The sequence below is a fragment of the Simochromis diagramma genome, unplaced genomic scaffold (genome assembly GCF_900408965.1).
Source record: "Simochromis diagramma unplaced genomic scaffold, fSimDia1.1 OVJJ01000618.1, whole genome shotgun sequence".
NCBI classification, from domain to species: domain Eukaryota; kingdom Metazoa; phylum Chordata; class Actinopteri; order Cichliformes; family Cichlidae; genus Simochromis; species Simochromis diagramma.
This window is the reverse complement of record NW_024387423.1, coordinates 490,874-510,125: the sequence shown is the minus strand read 5'-3', so window position 1 is coordinate 510,125 and position 19,252 is coordinate 490,874. Positions and strand designations below refer to the sequence as shown.

The 19,252-nt window shown below is 40.2% G+C and overlaps 1 protein-coding gene across 3 annotated transcripts in view; it reads left to right on the top strand.

Moving 5' to 3' along the window:
• gask1a (golgi associated kinase 1A) overlaps positions 1-19,252 on the top strand; it is an 80,613-nt gene that overhangs the window by 42,848 nt on the left and 18,513 nt on the right. The gene's annotated exons all lie outside the window — the stretch shown is intronic.

Here is a 19,252-nt window from a genome sequence, read left to right as displayed (position 1 = left end):
TTTGGTTTGAGGGGTTGTGACATCAGTAATGTAATTAGAAAATAGACTGCACTTGCACAGTAGTTCATTTTGTTGGTGAAATACAATTATGAATATATCCATTTTAATCCAGTTTATAAGTAACCCCCCAAACGTTCCAGGGCCTCCATCATTTCTGCTGAAAAGGATGTGTGCTTCCATTAATGTAATATCCAGGTTTTTCCACCTGGACGGGAAAAACATGACCTTTATGGTTTTCCCTTCCAGAGACTGGATCACATCCTCATTTTCTTTAAAAGACACTGAAACGTTCCCAAGCACACATAGAAGTATTACCTTTTTCTGTACTAAGACGTTCTTACTTACATACTGCCGACATTTGAATTCTCAAACATAACATTGCCTACATAACATTTACATTTGGGACAGCTGAGGTCCCAAATTGTAATTCTGGATGGCAATTGCAAAACCTTGTCCCAAACATCACTGTCTATTACAACATTTGAGCAAAATATACCAGGATGTTCTTAGCCGTGCAGGGAATTGAGGGTCGGGGGAGCAATCAAACACACATCACAGGTTCTGCAAACGTGTGTTCTGGTTGTTCAACAGGTGTTTGATAAATTGCTTGTATTGTCTCCCCTTACTGTTGGATCATGTTGCACCTATGATTACAAGAACTGGAGTCACTTACTTGAGAAAAACACAATCTGAAGTCTGTTATATTTTCTCCACAGTGGCCTCTGTTCTGATGTGTGTGTGTGTGTGTGTGTGTGTGTGTGTGTGTGTGTGTGTGTGTGTGTGTGTGTGTGTGTGTGTGTGTGTGTGTGTGTGTGTTTCATCCTCAGCCAGACAGTAACCAACACAGAGTATGAGAGATTTCCTGAAATAGTTGCCTTTATTTCTCATTCCCTTTTTATTCTAAGTGTGATGCCTAATTCTCCTCTCCCTTCCTCCGTTCAAGTCACTGAGTTATGCTGTGCACTGTGGTGACTCACACCTGAGAGGAATTGCTAGGCTAGTTCCAGCTTTTGTCAGCAGTCCTTTATGCAGACAATAAGAAGAGCATCACTCTGATTAGGATTTATCCATTACGACCCTGGGATAGCGCTCAGTTCTATGACCCACTGTGTGCACCTTCGCTAATCTAATATAAATTGCTGTTTTTCAGCAAGTACTCTTTGTGCGTGGGTTTTTTTCATGTGTAGATGACATCACAGGCCATTTTCGGAGATCCTAGTTTTAACTGACCAAAGTTTTTATTTGATCACTTAAGAAAAGTTTTGGGTTTCTTGTGCGACTAACAGGGACACAAACCTCATGTTATGCTTGGGGTTAGTACTATTTTCTCCTTTATTTGTCATCCTGGAGGAGCTGGACTAGTTACAGGATGTTATCAAAAAACAAACCTAAAGAAAAATCCATTTAGCAGAGGGTTTAGGAGAGGATAACTTAGTTGGTCTGTGGAAACCCCCGGTTTGGGGATTTCTCTTCCAGTGCTCCATTTGTCATGTTCATCTGCACCAACGCAGGTTAAATTGATTCTCAGTGGTTTAAGCTTCCTCACTGGATAGAGTGGGCTCCCTGAAGATTAATGTGTTTTTACACTTTGCTGATCAAGTGCATTTAATGTCTGTTCATCTCATTTTTTTTCAGTAATCTACTGTGACAAATTGTGACAAAGTTCCCACCCACTGCATTTCTTTTATCCTCTGGAAGGCATCACCACTACTGAGTTGAGATTGCTTGAAATCCATACAGCTACTCACTGAGTTTATTAGATTTTAAAAGAAACAATCAGTACTTTAAAAACTATGTTTCTGACTTTTTTCTTTAAGAAGTTGGAGAGCAGAGAAATTAGCTTCTATATGGACAGTGTGTGGAAAGCAGATGTTTATCTCCACTTTTTTAAATTGGACTAACATGACGAATAACGTGTAGCATGTTGAATTTTGGGTAATGTAGTTTTTGACAGAGAAGAAAAACGTGGATTAATGCATTGGATTTAACAGACGGTGAGCTTTTTTTAGTGGAGTAAGATGATCTAATAAGACTACAGTCTTTCAAATGTGGGAGGAAACCTGAGCATTAGTATTAAATTCATACAAGCGTTTAAACACCACACATGCATGTCTTTGCCAGCAAGGTCATCAGAGGCAGATGCATTTAAGCTTTTTTATGATCCAAGCACTGCATCCATGTTCCCGCAAACACAATAGCCTCCTTCTCTTCCTAATGCAGCAGATGTTTTACTATGTTTTCCTTTTATATCTATTCCAGTTTTTTTTCTTAACAGCAAATAACACAGTCAGGTTGGCAAGTTTTTCCCCAGAGAAAACTCACAAATGTCTGGTGTTTATATTATGCTAGAAAGAATCTGTTGTGTAATGTCACTGCTTGCAGTAAGAATTCACAGGAGCCAATATATTTTACATACAATGTACCATATGTACGGTAATTTTTGAAAGTACATTTTGTGTTAGTGACTCACTGTAATTTGTAGCAGTGCAGTAATTGCCAAGTTAAGAATCACCAGACTGTTGGCATGTTGTATGAAGCACCTTGAGTTACTTTTAATACTTTGATGAAGGAGCTGAAATAAAATTGAGTGTTTCTGGTTAAAAAATAAATAAATAAAAGCAGTGCATCTCTTTTAGCGACAGGCTGAACATCGTATAAGTAACGAGTAGCAAACTGTACAGATGGAATTTATGTGCATGTCACTGCCAGTACGCTTAAGCTCTGGAGATGAGAAGTACTGCAGTTTTCCTGGATTTATCACTGGAGACATTTCCAGCACCAGTCATTGCTTCCCCTGTGAGAAAACAATGACGGACATCTTTGCAAATGGAAACATGAACTGCACAAAATGAAACAAATAAACAGCAGTGATAACACATTATAACGCATTTTATTTAAAATTCTAGATTCAACAGATTTTTGGTGTGACTTTGAATCCAGCCCTCACAGGGTGGGTGGTTTTGGTTTCCACTGAGCATTAATATGCCAGTAAAGATGTTATAATTTAATATTTCTTTTAAGATCTGATGTGTGACTTAAATCATCCCTTAATTAATAATTGTGAGTATATGATGTGATTAATTGCTCAGTCCTCATTCATTCTATCTTTTAACTTTTTTGTTAGTTTGAGTGTGTTCTGCAGCATACCAGAGCTGACAGGCTGATTTTTTTACATCATGGATTAACTTAATGAGCAATACCTACACACCAGAAGTGTTTCTGTGGATTTTTGCTTCTGTGTGCAAAAAGTGTGCGCCTGTGTCTGTGAGTATAGATCCAGTACCATCGGTTCAATTAAAAATCCAATATAGCTCCCGGTGTGTATATTAGTATGTGCACTTTTGGTTCTCAGGGTCCGTGTCTTTGGGTTTGCAATTTTAGTGGAGCTCGTTTAAAAAGTGTTAGCTGCTAATGATCCTGTCAGAGCTGCTGTTTCTGTGCTTAACGACAGCCTGCGAGTAGAGAGCGGAAACTTGACAATGATAGGTAGTTACTTTGTAGTATATGGGAATACTACACTAATGATTGGGAGTCATTCAGTGTGGATATTTACAACATTTATTAGTGCACTGATGAGAAACCAAATCAAATGGAAGCACTAAAGGATTCAGAGGTACAAATGCAATAAGTAAAAGCAGTAAGCTGCAATGAATCCCCCCAGGAACATCACTGAGCTGTGAGGGTAGTCCGGGGGCCACGATCGATTAGGATCTTTTCATGTAATTTGGCCACAAGTCTCCAGCATCCTGAAATTACTCACTTTGAACAGAGACAGTATGAAGGAAACACGGCAGTCTGAGAGTCCTGGATAGAGCGTCTATGGTCTGAGCTCAATGTTCCCTACATCTTCCTCACTGACTCACAGAACTGTGTATCATGGAGAGTGATGAGTAAATGTCCTTCAGAACTGAGTGAAAATGCTGGAGACATGCGTAACTTATCTGATTACTTGTAGTGTGTGGGAAGAGGCTTTCCTCACAGCCCTATTCTCTCTATTCCACTATTACCCTGTGGGATGGTTGCCCCCTCTCTTTATCTGATGCTTAATTTCTTTAATTAATGAAGAAAAAAACATACATTTGAAATGTGTAATTTTGTAATTTATGTTATATTTTTAGCTTGTAATTTGAGTTTTCCATAAAAAGGCGATGACAAGGCTTTAGATTTGAAAATCATATAGGAGAAACAGAAATACAATGTTAATAAGAATGAATGAGAAAACAGCAACCATGTTCATAATTGTACTGTTTCAGCTACAAAAATAAAAGGATCTTTTACTGCTTTTACATTTGCAGTTAGAAATAGGCATTTATTGGAGATTATGTATCGGAATTTCAGGAGTGGGACCACGCCTACAAACACGCTCCTTCCGGTTGTCATCTATATAGGTTCACCAAGTTCTGCAAGCTGTTCATTCTCGTTTACGTGCCCCACCCTCCCTCTCTCCTTGTTCTTAACTTCTTCACTCCTATTTAGTACATGGGGATCTGCCAGGCCTGGGAGCCGTCGCCAGTCGCCTTCCAGCCCTTTCCCCAACCACAGCTCAATTCACGTCCAAGCATTCACCTTTAACTACTAAAACGCTGTCTAACCTAAAATGAGAACGTGGGCCCAGCTAGTGAATTTAAATTTACTGTGCTGTTGCTGAGGCAACCAGCACCATATAAGTTTAAGGTTCATTGTACTTACATTTTACCATAAAGCATAAGTGTACAGTTACCGTTAGCTTAAATTAAGCAGAATGTGAATCTGCCATTTCCTCATTTGCAGAAATAAAGTGGTGAAACATTTTTATGTTGCGCTCCAGCAGCACTGCACACGTGGCTCTATGCATTAGAGGCATTAGTTGTGTTTCATGCCAAGTTTTTTCTCTTTATGTTTTTAGGGGAGTTTAGAGTAGCAAGAAAATCCAAATTCAAAACTCAGAGACTAATTCCTGTGCCAGTTTGCAAATGTTTGCAAATATGTGGATATTTATGCAGTTAGAAAAGCTGAGATATTTTTTTGCTTGATTTGGTCAAATGCCTTTCGTGGTAAGTTGGTAATGCAGCCCGTGATCAGCACACCGTCACTGTGAATGATAACAAACATTAGAGGTAGGAATCATGACATTATCACTTCACTCACAATACTTTTTTCAACTGTAAATCACATCTGTGCCCCAGTATTTGTGTTTCAGGTCCTGGATTAATATTCTTTGATTTAGTGTTATTCATGTTTTCCCTATTTGTCTCTGTGTGTTATATGCGTAGTTTCTAGTCTCTAGTTTTCTGCCTTCCCTGTGTTCCACGGTTAGTTCCTCTTGTCTCCATGTTTCATGTTCCCTCTGTTCCCCTAGTCATCGTGTCTCCATGTCACAGTGTCAAGTCTGCGTCTTTGTAAAAGTCTTGTTTCCTTTTTTATTTTGATAGTTCCTTGTCCTCTGTTCGGTGTATTCAGTTTTGCTTCCTCCTCGTCTCGTTATGTCTCATTAGTCCTGTGCCCTGTGTTTTCCTCTGTGCGTTGTCGCGTCGTACTCCCTCATTGCTGTCGTTTTTCTCTGTCTTGCCTGAGATCTTCTGGTGCTGTGTTTTTCTAGTTTCCTAGTTTCCAGTGTCGGTTTTGTTTTTCTCTGTTGTAATATTCCGAGTTTTTGTCACAGCAAATAAAGCTGTCTTTTTCAGTTCGACCTTTTGTTTGGGTCCTAATCCTGCCTGCCACAGCTGTAATATGACAGGGAGACCTTCCTGCATCCTTCCTGTCTCTACTGCTGCTTGGTCTCCACAGTTGGTTGTGGTCACTTCAGGTTTCTGTGGCCATGTGGACTCTGTGTTGTGATGTTTGTACTCTGGTGATTTGGGTGATTTTGGTGGCAGTGGAAGTGTCCTCACTGCTGTTTGTTTCTGCTTGGTTCTTTATCCTTTTTTCGGTGTTTGGTTTCTGGCTTTCATTGTGATACATTTTGCTGCAGATTGGATAGTGAGGAATATCACAATGATATCTTCACAAATTTGCAACAAAACCAAAAAACAATGTTGCATCAGAGGTATACTAGGTTATCTTACTTCGGTTTTTCTTAGTAACCAACACTGTTACTAAACCCTGCCATAATTTGGAGATAGTGTGTTATCAGTTTGTGACTGAATGGGGTCAGGTTAGCAATTACATGCAGTCTGTTTCTGATAATACAGCAATTAACTGTGATGAACTGTCAAAAAAACTGTCAAAAATCTCCATAGACAGAAATTTGCAATTAATTATTACATTTGCACTCAGTGACCTTCCTGTTCTTTAGGAGTAGGGATGGGTACCGGTGTCGGTTCTGACATAAACGGTAGTAACCAGACCGAAAAGCAGCGCACATTTCGGTGCTTTTTTTTCCTGAGCTGTGATACACTTCTAGCCAATCATTTTACGTTTCCGAGGATAGTAGGCGGGGCCAGGTACGTACGTTCTTTTAGAGCAGAGCTACAGATTAAAAATGTCCAAGGCTAAGCGGTCAAAAGTCTGGCTGTACTTCACAGCAAAAGATGCAAACTCAGCAGCCTGCAACAAGTGCTTTAAGGTGATACTGTGATACTGTCAAAGGAGGTAACACCTCAAATCTGATGGAACACCTGGCGACACATAGCGTTTTTTTTTAAAGCCGAGAAATGTGCTGTATTTGATAGCTTGCTGTGAGACCTCACACCGAGCGCATCTACTGCGGGTGTGGTGCCTGTTATCAGACCCGGAGTTTGCAACATCCCCAAAAACCCGAAGAGTAGAGTCCTGGTCCCTAGCCCTGCCAGTGTAGCAGAAATGATGAGGATGATGATGCAGCAGCAGCCGTTCTTCTCTGCGTGAGTAGCTTAATGTTGTTCGTGTGTAATTTACGTTGAGTAGGCTAACCACGTTATTACATTAATGCAGGTAAGGTGAACTAGCAAACATCATCATAGCTACATGCGGCTGTCTTCTTGTTTGATGGCAGATGCTCCCTTCACCCTGGCCAAAAAGGCTAAAATGACCAAAGAAAAAGAGGGAAACGGCTAAACATGAGAGGTTTTTGGATAAAGTTTGTGTTTTTTCCATTGTTTAAGCACTGCTTCCAGCCAAGAGTGATACCATATATGCCCCATAGCTGCAGAAAAGGCTAACATTGTTATCTTTTTACAAAAAAACAGCTGAACATGAGAGGTTTTTGGACCAATTTTGTGTTCTCCATTCTTTAAGCACCGGCACCGTTTCAAAAGTACCGATTTGGCACCGGTATCGGATAAAACCTAAACGATACCCATCCCTATTTAGGAGTATAACCAGCTGGCACCCAGTTGCTTCCAGTCCCCTCGTGCTAAATGGGACTTTGTCAAGCTAAGTGTGTCAGGTGGTTTTTTGGTTGAGCAATTTATAGTAAGTTTGCTCGCCTAACATTATCTCGATATTTAGTGTCCCTGTATCGGTACATGCAAAACATACTAAAATACTAAAAATTAAATACTATGCTCTATCAGTTAATTCTCACAACCCTAATGAACATAAGGTGACAGTGTACTCGGTCTGTCCATCATTTGTTGAGGTCACATGATACTGGGGCCCTATTACCCTGCTGAAAGACTTTCAGCTCTTATTTCTAACTGTCACAGGAGTGAGACTTGGAAAAAAAAACCTCTCAAGTAAAAATTGACATTTTTACTTCTACCAAGTCAAAACTATAAACTAGAGAAGAAATAACAGCTCAAAACAATAGGTCAGTCACACTGATGTTATTGAACCTGTTCCATAAAAATCACTAGTGAACACTGAGTTTGAAAAAGACGAGTTTACCTTCAAACATCCTCTTATGTTTGAACTTGGAACCAAAATGAACACGGTAAATCGACTGACTCAAACACACTGTCCTTTATTCTGTGCCTTTAAGCATTTTCTACCTACCTCGCACAGAGACACTATGACAGCTGCGTCTGGAGCATTTTGGGTTTCAGTGCCTTGCCCAAGGACACTTTGAATGTGCCAGGGATTGAACACACATTTCAATTGGGTTCAGAGGAGCCTTTTATCAGTGGCTGTCTTGGAACTCAACAGGCCTTTTTTTAATGAGGCTGCAACACTGACAGTAAAGATAAATGTAACATTTATCCCCGCATTATTCTCAACTGCCATCTGGCTCTTAAAACAAACAGTTTGATAAGCCAGTAAGTTTGCCTGCTGGTGACATTAGACATTAAATAAAGGTTCAGTGTATTGTACCTGTTGTTTCAATTGAAAGTGTTTTGTTCATTGAGTCAAGGGCATGCTAGTCAGCTAAATGTTTAAGTGCTGCAGGTGCATGTGGACCTGTGAACCTGCAAGGAACGAGAGCTATTGCTGTTTGCTAATCTTAGCCATACTGGCTTACAGAATGTGATTAATGGTTCGTAACGGCTAACAATAAATGTTTATATAGATAATGTGTGACATTTTCAGCTCTCTTTTCACAACACAGAACCAAATGAAATTTTTTACTTTAAGAGCTTAAGAAAATGTCTCGTGACTACAGATACAGTACTGGTGCATTGGTGACTTGCAGTATACATTTATAAGGTACTGGCTACATTTCTGTTTGTTTACTGTTTGATTAAGAAGGTGGGATTCAGTTGGCCATATCTTGGTATGTTTACACACACACTTCAAAGCAACGACTGCAAATAAAGCCTGGCTCCTTAGATTAGAGCTGCCCACAGTAATCCTGTTTACACCACTGGAAATACGCTTGAGATTATCCAGAGAAAATTATGTTTCTACTAAATTAAAGAAAAAAAAGCATGCTTTTGACAGCTTTGATGGTGCTCAGGGTGACAATAAATGTGAAATCTGGGTAATTGTTCTAGGTTGGATTTGCAGTTTGTGTGCCAAGATTTTTAGACTGTGGTGGAGTTAAGGATCATACATTCAAAAACACCTACACATACTGACACTGACCTTACTTATGTTCACTTAATGAAGACATCTGCTAGCAATACAGTTGTCCAGACTCACTAGCCAGTTAAGTGTGCATCTTGCTAGTGCTGGGTTGGACCCAGTTTTGCATTGAGAACCGTCTTAATTCTTCATAGCACAGATTCGACAAAGTGCTGGAAACACTCGTCAGAGATTTTGGTCCTTACAGACATGAACAGCATCACACACTTGCTGCAGATTTGGAAAATCTCTTTTTCAGTCTATTCTCTGTAAATCATAGAGACGATTATACTGGAAAATCTGGGAGGACCAGCAGTTCCTGATATACTCAGAACACCCATGCCACATTCAAAGTCACTAAATCACTGTTCTTCCTCATTCTGATACTTAGTCTTGACCATACTTACATGCCTAAATGGATTGATTTCCTGCCATGTGAGTGGCTTTTTAGATATTTGTGTTAACGACGCAAGTAACAAATTGCCTGGTTAGTGTTTTTAAAGGTATTTTTCCCAAAGGGCGGTGGGATCTATGGTTGTTACTAGAATTTTCAATTTGTATTTTAAATACCGTTACAAATACAAAAAAGTACAAACAATTATGTTATGCAAACAAAGTTTTTTGCAGCTGTTTACCTAAAAATGCAGCAAAGGCGTTTTTTTTTTTAAATAAACATTTCAAACTATTTACAGAACAATCAGCTGTTCTGCATCAAATTTGATGCCACACAAATTATTTGTGCCACTCCAAAAAAAAAATTTCTGTCCACTATGAGATAAAGGAGAACAACAGCCTGATACCTGCAGGCCTGACAACAGGAGATGTATCACTCCTGTAACCCCTGTAACATTCAGCAGTCGCCTCATTGTTCTGACACACACAACAAAACTACACTACACACTAACTACACAAGATTTGCGCTAAACGTCGCAAATCTCTCACATCTCAAAACACCGCCGTCACTCCTAAAAGTTCCCCCTTCCTAAACAATTGGTCATGTTGGCCATGTTGTCATATCATTTTTTGATTGGTCGACATGGTACAGTTTTCGACCAATAGGAAAGGGTGGGGTTTTTTGGTTTTGGTTTTGCTCACAGGCTTTCGAGCGTTTTCCTTATAAAACGCAGTTTTTACCGTTTCTTCCCGCAGTAAATATGAACAACGATAGTATTCAGGAAGAAAACCAAACATTGCAGATATTTTTATCATAACTCTGGTTTTACGTGGCTTATCAACACAATTTAAAAACTGGTGTGAAGTCCACACTTGTTCCGTCTGTCCTGCTCACATCTCCAATGGTTGTACATGTTGTCATTAACATGGCTTCACTCCACATCAGCCACGCTGTCATAGCCTGTCAACGACGTTGATTAGCTGCGTATATACGAATGTGAATCGCATCATTGGATGGACTATGGGATAAGGTGGCAGCCAGTCACTTACTGACTAACACTGCAAAACAGAATTGTTAAAGTTTTAATTTTAATTTCAATTCAGGTTAGATTTTTTTTTTGTGCACAATGCAGATTTTCTGTGCGCAGAGACCGTGCCAGCAGTGCGCAATTGCGCACGCGCGCAGCTTAGAGGGAACATTGGGTGCTGTGCTTCTGGTGACTGGCTCCATACTTTGCTGATCAAACAGAGTTGGTAAGATAGGCAGCCGCTGTTTCTCTCTAGTTGATGTTAGACTTTTCTCAGCTTCAGACTCGAACCCTAGTTTCGCTGGACGATAAGTTATACTATTTTAACTCAAACACACAGCTTGATGCTGCTCCAGGTCAGTCGGATCCTTGACAGAGTTGGTCCCAACTCTGTCAACAAGAGCTCAAACTGCCAGCTGGCATCCTGAAATATGTACAAAAGTGGTCGTGACACAGCTTCAACTCCTGGATCAAACCATGAAACTCTCCCTGCTGCTGGTTGCTCGTGAGAACTGGATGAACCCAGAATCTCCATTTCTTTCTTTTCTTGTTTAGAAACATCAGGAATAGCTCATCATCATTTGATGCTGACTTAATTTTTTCACAGTGTGTTTTTTGAGGAGAGATTTTCTGCAGAAGCGCTTTCAATACATACACGACAAGTTCATATCCAAGAAATTCTAAATTTTCTGTTGCTTTTTCACAGCGTTTTAGTTGCAGGACTGATAAGATTTGCTGCCTCATGCCAACCATAATGTTATTGTTTTATTATGAGCCATAGCCTTTAGCTTATGATAAGACACTTCACCGAGAAGGTGACATGAAAAGAATGCTATTTGATAAAGTTATTTTCAACTACTATTCCTTTGCAGGATGAGCTAGCTGACACCACTCTTCAGTACCTTGTGACTGTTGTGTAAATGCTAATAGTTGGGTGGCTAACACTGACGCGCACAGTGAGGCTAACATTTATGATAAGTGTTCAATACTTGAGGGGAGGGGCTGTGTGTCAACCGGAGTAGGCAAAGATGATTCTGTTGCCATCAGTACTGTTACAAATGAGTATCTAATCCCACAGTAATTTTTAATATTGATTAGTATCAATATTATAAGTTTTGTCTTATGTTATGTCCTCCAAGCAGAAGCAATACAAGAACGCAACACTAATGGCTAGAAAAGAAACTAAACTGTTTGCCTAATACAGACCAAGGGACAAAATATTCCCTGTGATTTCATGTATGATGGGAAATAATAAACATGCACATTACGCAGAAGAAACAAAACAGCATACATCTGCAAACCACAGCTGTCGGATTTGCCTAAGAATTCTTATATTTTTTACTTCTTTTCTAGCGTCATCATTAGCTGACAGTTGTCTGTGCATAAACGGGTATAAACAGGAACTTCTTAGAATTAAACCTGCATGATTTTATTTGCTAGAATGCAGGAGAGAGAAATATATCAAATATAACGTTCTGTGGACAGGATTAACTGAACATGACATCTGTTGAAAAACAGGTGGTGATTTTAAGTTGTAATTATTCCTCTAGCAGTTCTGAAAACCAGCTCACAGATGTACTACACAGTAAATTATTAAACCCCCAGTTAGGCGAGGTAATATTAGATACCTCTGTTTTTTCATACCTTGACATTTTTCACTGAGGTGTATCGCAGCGTTTGTAAAAACGAAAAGAAAAAGAACAGAAAGGTGCAGAGCAGCTGGTGATGGAAGGCACTCATGCAATGAATGTGAACAAACAAACAAGTTAATGTCTGATTTAACTTTGCTTCCCTCACTACAAACTAGAAACACTCATTTGGATGCCTGTAGTCCATGTTGTCTTGACAGCTGTCCACCCTTCTGGTTCTAATAAAAGCATTAGGATACTAGCTACAGTGGTTTCTTTGTACTAGACCAGTTGGTTAGTCTAACGTATTGTTTAAGTAAGTATTATGTAGGGAACCCTAACCTTATTCCACAGATTCCTACAGGACGACTTGATGACATTACTGAGTCCACTGCAGCAGCAAAGGGTTACTCTCTTTAACTAGAGGCGATGCTCATGTTATCAGTTATCAGTGGGACTAAACCCACAACATTTGCAAACAGTTCTCTAGTTCGACATTGTTTTCTACTTCTTGTCTCCATCTTTCAAAGCTCACTGAAATTAACTGGCTGTTTACTACTACATATCACATATGGTATCTTTATGCAGTGCATAGGGTCACACGACTGAATTCAGAGACATTATAGAAGAGGGACATGGCACTCAAATACAAATGAATAAAAATATATATGCAAATGACACAATGGGAAAGATGGTGTGCACCTGTTCATCTATTCATAACAAATGGAGGGTGCTACGTTACTGTAGTAAAATGTTGAGCATTTACTTTTATTTGGGTCATTTATATCATCCATCCATCCTTTTCAGGGGCGGAGGGGGCGCTGGAGCCTATCCCAGCTGTCATAGGGCAAGAGGCAGGGTACACCCTGCACAGGTTGCCAGTCTGTCATAGGGCTAACACACAGAGACAGACAACCATTCGCGCTCACATTCACTCCCGCATTCACACCTATGGGCAATTTGGATTAATCAATTAACCTAGCCCCACAAACCCCCACATTTATATCTGCAGAAATTAAAAAAAAATTAGAAACAAACACAAAATAACCAAGAGGGTGTAAGTTGAAGCTACGGCTTATATAACACCAACCTGATGCAAGAAACTCAACATATAAGGAAAATTAGAACAGTGACAGTTTTAATCTCCCACTTAAAAAAGGAATCACGACAGAGAAGAAAAAGAAAGAAAAGGTAGACCGTTCACGTCAAACCCAGCTATAGATGAACTCTTTGTATACAGAGCGTCTTCACACTGAATATTTAACACAGTACTGAATAATTACGTTCAGTTCTTTTCATGTCACCTTCTCGGTGTCAGGCTTGTCGCGACATGCGCTGCTTGCACTGTGGCGACTGCACCCTGCCGCTAATTTTACAATGCCCAATAGTCATTTGGACCTGCTTTGTTCTGTCCACACTCTCAGATGGAATGTGTATCTAACACCCATCTACAGTGTGTGTGTGGGATGGAATATGAATAACCCATGAGGCTGCTCTCTCCCCCTCTAGATGTCAATCCCTGTAATAGGGCCAAGCTCTAATAGCCTCCTATTGATTTGCTGAGAGCCGATGAGGGCGCCTCTGAACACTTGTTTCTACCTTCTCCCTTAACACCTCCCTTGACTCTGATAGCAGGGAACCAAACACCAAAGGCGCAGGAAGAATAGTGTGAAGGACACATATTCTCACACACATACAATGGCAGTGAAGAACACCCTGGGTAGGATAAGGGAACTGAGGCTAAGGTAACAATTTGAGTGTAGGTTTAAAAAATGAAAGGTGCACTGTTTCAGACTGCTACCTAGCTCTTTGTGCTATAGCTGCAAGGAAAGAAATCGACCAAAGCTTAGCACGCTCAGCATGTTTCTGATGGGCTCGGATTATATTCTGAAATCGTTTCACAGTGTGATCAAACCAGCCTGAAGCCAGTCACTCAAGTCTGATACCCAGAGAGCAGAGCCAAATAGTCCTTGCTGAAGATAAACAGCTTGGTGATTTTCTTATTTTCTGAGATTTATTAAAATGTGAACATAGATTTTAATGACATGAGGTTAAAATTTTGGGTTGTCTGTCTATTCAGTTTGTGGAAATGTTGAGTTCTCCTCAAGCTGGCACTAAAGAAAATTGTGTGAATCTTCAGCACCAGCGTAAGCTTTCACCACTTCCAAAAAAGGGGTTGTCCCCTCTCCACCACCTTTAAAGGGCTTTGATTCCGTAAATGCACCTCAAGGAGAGAGGTGGCTTATGGAAGACCTTAAGAGTGAAGTAACACCAGTGTGTTCTAGCCTTTTTTATTAATTATTGTGAGGTGCAAATTTGTCTCAGTACAGCAATCTAACCTGTTTACCAGCACTGAATTGCAGAGTATTTTCCTCCAACAGAAGGAGACATTTTGCAATATGAAAAAAACTTCACATCATATAGAGATCCAATATCTGATTTAACAATTGACGACTTAGATCAAAACTTTAAATTTTCAGTTACTGCCTTTATGCTTGCTCCTTTTCTGTAGTGCTAGCTAGATGCTAACTTACCTTACTTACCATAAATTACGAACATTTGCACTCATTCCAGTGTCGTGCCAATTTAAAAAAAATATTATATGGTTTTGCGGCTTTCATCTTATTCATCTCTGAAATAATAACTCTCCCTAAATATACTGAACAAGTCTGTTTTGAAAATGTTATAATAATGGATTGGATTTATATAGCGCTTTTCAAGGCACCCAAAGCGCTTTACAATACCACTATTCATTCACACACTGGTGGAGGCAGCTACGGTTGTAGCCACAGCTGCCCTGGGGCAGACTGACAGAAGCGAGGCTGCCATATCGCACCATCACCAGTAGGCGGTAGGGTAAAGAGTCTTGCCCAAGGACACAACAACTAGGACAGAGAGCCCGGGGATCGAACCGGCGACCTTCCGGTTACAGATGTGCTTCCCAACCCCCTGAGCCATGGTCGCCCATGGTTACTTGTTAAGAGTAGAAAGTATAAAGATAGTGTAGAAAAAAGTCAAAAAAAATAAATATTCAAGGTATTGGTACTTCCCACCTCTGGTGATGTATAAACTTCACAGTGTTTTTATTGTAGTGTTATTGGTATGACTCAGATAATGTTATAGGACACTTACATATATTATTGTATATCGTTCGTATGGTATTTTGGTACCTGTAGTTCATTTACTCGAGTCCGAATCAGTTGATGAGTTTGTAAACTTGTCAGCTTGTTTGTAACTTGTTTTCACACAGAGTTTGTTTTCACATAAACTCCGAGCGAACCAAAAATGTTCAGTCCGCTCAATGGCCAGATGTGTCTGGTAGTTGGTTCAAATTGAGGTCGGATAATGTTCACAACAGAAACAAACCGATCTGGAGTTTGTTTGGAGCTTACAGCACCTCCTCCCAGGGGTCTTGGTGCGTTTGTTTTGGTCTGCACCCAAGTGTAATTACTGTGTTCACACCTGCACATATTAATCACAGCAAGGGGGGAAGACCAGAATTTGATTTAAATGGGCTAAACGGGGGTTTGACAACACCCTCAAAAATCTAATAGACAGTATTTAATAAGTGTAAACGAAGAAATCATAATAACCCCATGCAAGAGATAATGAACACATTTAAGAATAATGGTCTCTTTTAGTTTTTAGGCCATAACAGCAATAGCTCTTTAACAGGTGGGTACAAATGCCTTCCAGGTGAAGTTTTTCAGGTCGACCAACTGAGAAGAGACCCTGTGACAGACCCAGGACATGTTGGAGAGGCTATGCGTCTACTGGGGGCTACCAGGAGAGGGATGTAGCTCTGCTTATACTCCTACCCCAAGATGAGTAATGCAGAAAAAAGTAATACCCACCTTGAGACATTTTCTTTTTCAATCCAAACCTTCAGACTACTCATTCCCCAGCCTGGAAATCTTGATGCAACTTTTATCACACTAGGTTCCCCTTTGATTCTTAAGCTACAACTAGTTATTCAAAATGCATTTCCTGGCCTTCACTCTATCAAATTTGAATTTGTTATTTACAATCCAATATAACTTTCATGGTGTCTAATCTGTTCTCTGCTCTGAGTGACTGATGATGCATGTAACAGCATTATGCATAGCCTTTTTTTTCAATTAGCAATTATAAACCTGTGCAGTCATTTTAAGAACAAATGATATGGTAATTCATGCGCATAGATTTCCTCATCCATTTTTTACTACAATGACCCCAATGCACTGCGCAAATGTGCTCGATAAGTTTCATAGCAGTTGAGCATGTAATAGGCAGAAAGCTGGCTTTAAAATAATCTTAGTGCTAATTTTCCTCCTCTGCATATACTTTATTTGCAAAGTACTTTGTTACAAATACATTACTGAGCAATATAATCAAGATTTCTCTCTAGTAAGACTCAGCCTGTGGATGAAGTCCACCATCTGGAGCAGCAGTTGGCTGTAGTCCCTCTTGACTGCAGCACTTGTGATCTTGGCATAATGGTGCATGAAACAGTTCTCCACCTGTTGCAGGTTCCAGTTAGAGTGGCCCTCCAGCTGTCAACAGCTGCAGTACAAGAACTGTGGAGCTGGAGTTTATCTCACAGCTGGTTAGCTGGTTAGACTCAAGCTAGCACAAAGTGAGAGACTATTAACACTGAACAGAGCTTAAGAGCAGAAGCCACTAACAGGGAAGCCTGATGACCACCGCAGGGGTGAAGATGAGCTGGTGAAAATCCAAACACCGCCCCAAGGCGGACCCACCGTTGTCAACTCCAAAAAAAAAAACATGGCAACAAAAAAATAGAAAACACCCTTGCCTTGACACAACCACAACGGCTGCACCCTGCAAACGGACCACTAAAAAACCGCTGTGATTCCTGGACAGACCTCTTTTCATTATATATGAGGCGAACCTAGACAATCTTAGGAAGGTGGTTTTAATGTTATGCTTGTACATTGTATCTCCACAGGGTGCCAAATAGTAAATAGCATAGAAGAAATACATATATTGAAATTATTTTTAAAAAGCAGTCTGCTCCCTGGGATTCTGCTTTGAAACAATTTGATTGTGTGCAAAAAATGCTAAGTGCTCTCCTGATAATTTAGCATTCATATTTTTGCCATCCAGCCTATCTGAAAAACTATTAGATGGACTTCCATGAGATTCGGTTTCTTAGTGTTTCGACCATATTCAATTCAATTCAATTTTATTTATATAGCGCCAAATCACAACAACAGTCACCTCAAGGTGCTTTATATTGCAAGGTAGACCCTGCAATAATACATACAGAGAAAAACCCAACAGTCATATGACCACCTATGAGCAAGCACTTTTGCAACAGTGGGAAGGAAAAACTCCCTTTTAACAGGAAGAAACCTCCGGCAGAACCAGGCTCAGTGAGGAGCGGGGCCATCTGCTGCGACCGGTTGAGGTGAGGGAAGGAAGACAGGATAGAATATGCACAGAATTATGAAGTCTGCTTAGTATTAATATGTAGTTGGAGTTGTGAAACCATAATAAGTGGATTGAAAGCAGAGGAAAGAGCAACACCTACACGAAATCAAATTTCATTAGAGTGAAAAAAGTAAGGAGCAGTACATGCTGCCCACACTGAGACTGAACGCTGAAAAGTTGAAAGAAGATAGATAGACATGGCACCAGAGGAAAGTGTTAATGGGGATAAATGGAAAATAAGGTCTGATTGCCATGTTAAATAGGTTGCTGAACACGTGATAATGCAGTGTATCGCTCTGTTCCAAATGGACACACGCAGTGGAAAAATAGATTTGAGTAAATCATACTCCCCAGATGCACTTTACAATTTGTTCCACTTTAATATTGTGTTGACTCTGACCGCAGAAAGCTGTCTCACTCTGAGGCTTGCTGGTGTTCAGTGGCAGTGTAAGTCAATATTGGCTTAGTCTCCACAAAGCTGCTGGACTGTGCTCAAAATCACTATATTCCAGTGTGGGAGTGAAATGTGGCAACGGGGTGAGAAGGCTCCTCAAAGAAGCACACAAGTGAGAAGAAACAGCAGAGGTGCATCTTTAGTACACAACAAAACACACAATCACCTCTCACACATTCTCACCTACTGTTGACTTGAGGGCAATAGGGTCATGTGAGTCATACACCCTTGAACACGCACACAAACCTTCCTTACTACATATACACACAAACCCTTGCAGTTGACCTGAAGGCAGATCTCATCAAGGTTGTATCTGTTTGTTTCTCACTCTGTCAGTCTCTGCCTTCAACACCAGGGAGTAAATTACACTCTTACACTGAGCTTTCTCTCATATTGTTAATCATTTTACCAGCTGCAGAATGGGAGAGTTGACTACAGGTTCTCATTTTTGAAATCTGAAAAATGTAGATTTATTGCATGGATACTGCATGGATTGGTTTAGGCTCCAATGACCTGGAGCCTAAACCGCTCATTGGAGCAAGTGGTTGCTACCAGTTGGCAACCACTTGCCAACTGGTAACCACTACCAGTTGGCAAGTGGTTGCTTGTTATTGCGGCGCCTTTTGAAAGAAGTTGGTTTCAGCACTAACGCATAACTTTCACACTGAAAGACTGTATAAGACTGTATAAGATAAAACTTTATTAATCCCTCGGGTGGGTTCCTCTGGGAAATTCGGTAAGGCAAGTGGGCAAGTAATGTCTGTTTCAGGTTTTTTCATCACACTTTTTGCCCTTTAGTTAGCTAGTGATTGTCTTCCATACTAATTGCAACCACAGCAATCTGCTAGCAATTGAAGCAAACACAAGGAGATGTGGCACCCTCTTTATGACTGATTTCACCTGTGTACAGCCAGCAGCTACTTGCCAACACACTGGAGAAAATACATTTTCCCTACCAACAAGAGGTTGCCAGGAGGTCCCTGACTTATCTCTGGGCCCGTGGGATTGAGACCTTAGGTACATATGTCTCTTATCTAGTACTTTATATCACATTAATGCCATGAAACAGATTTAAAACTAACTTTTGACCCTCTGTGGATTAGAGAATAATATATTCAAACTTATCTGCCCAATTCAGTCAATAAAAATATATACTGTACAATCATTCCATCCTGGAAAAAGAGAAGTTCAAAGAAAGAAAGAAAAGCCCAAAATTGCAGTAACATTCATGCCCATGATGAGTGGATGTAAACTACTGACCACAACTATGTAGTGGGGTTGGAGGTTCAGTCCTTAATCTCTCTGCGTGGTCAGATGTTCTTAGTAAAGACACTGAATCCCCCAAGGTTGCAACTGATAGCAGCCACTGTGGAAGGGAGCTCCACAGCCACTGGTGTGTTTGAATGTGTAAATGAGAA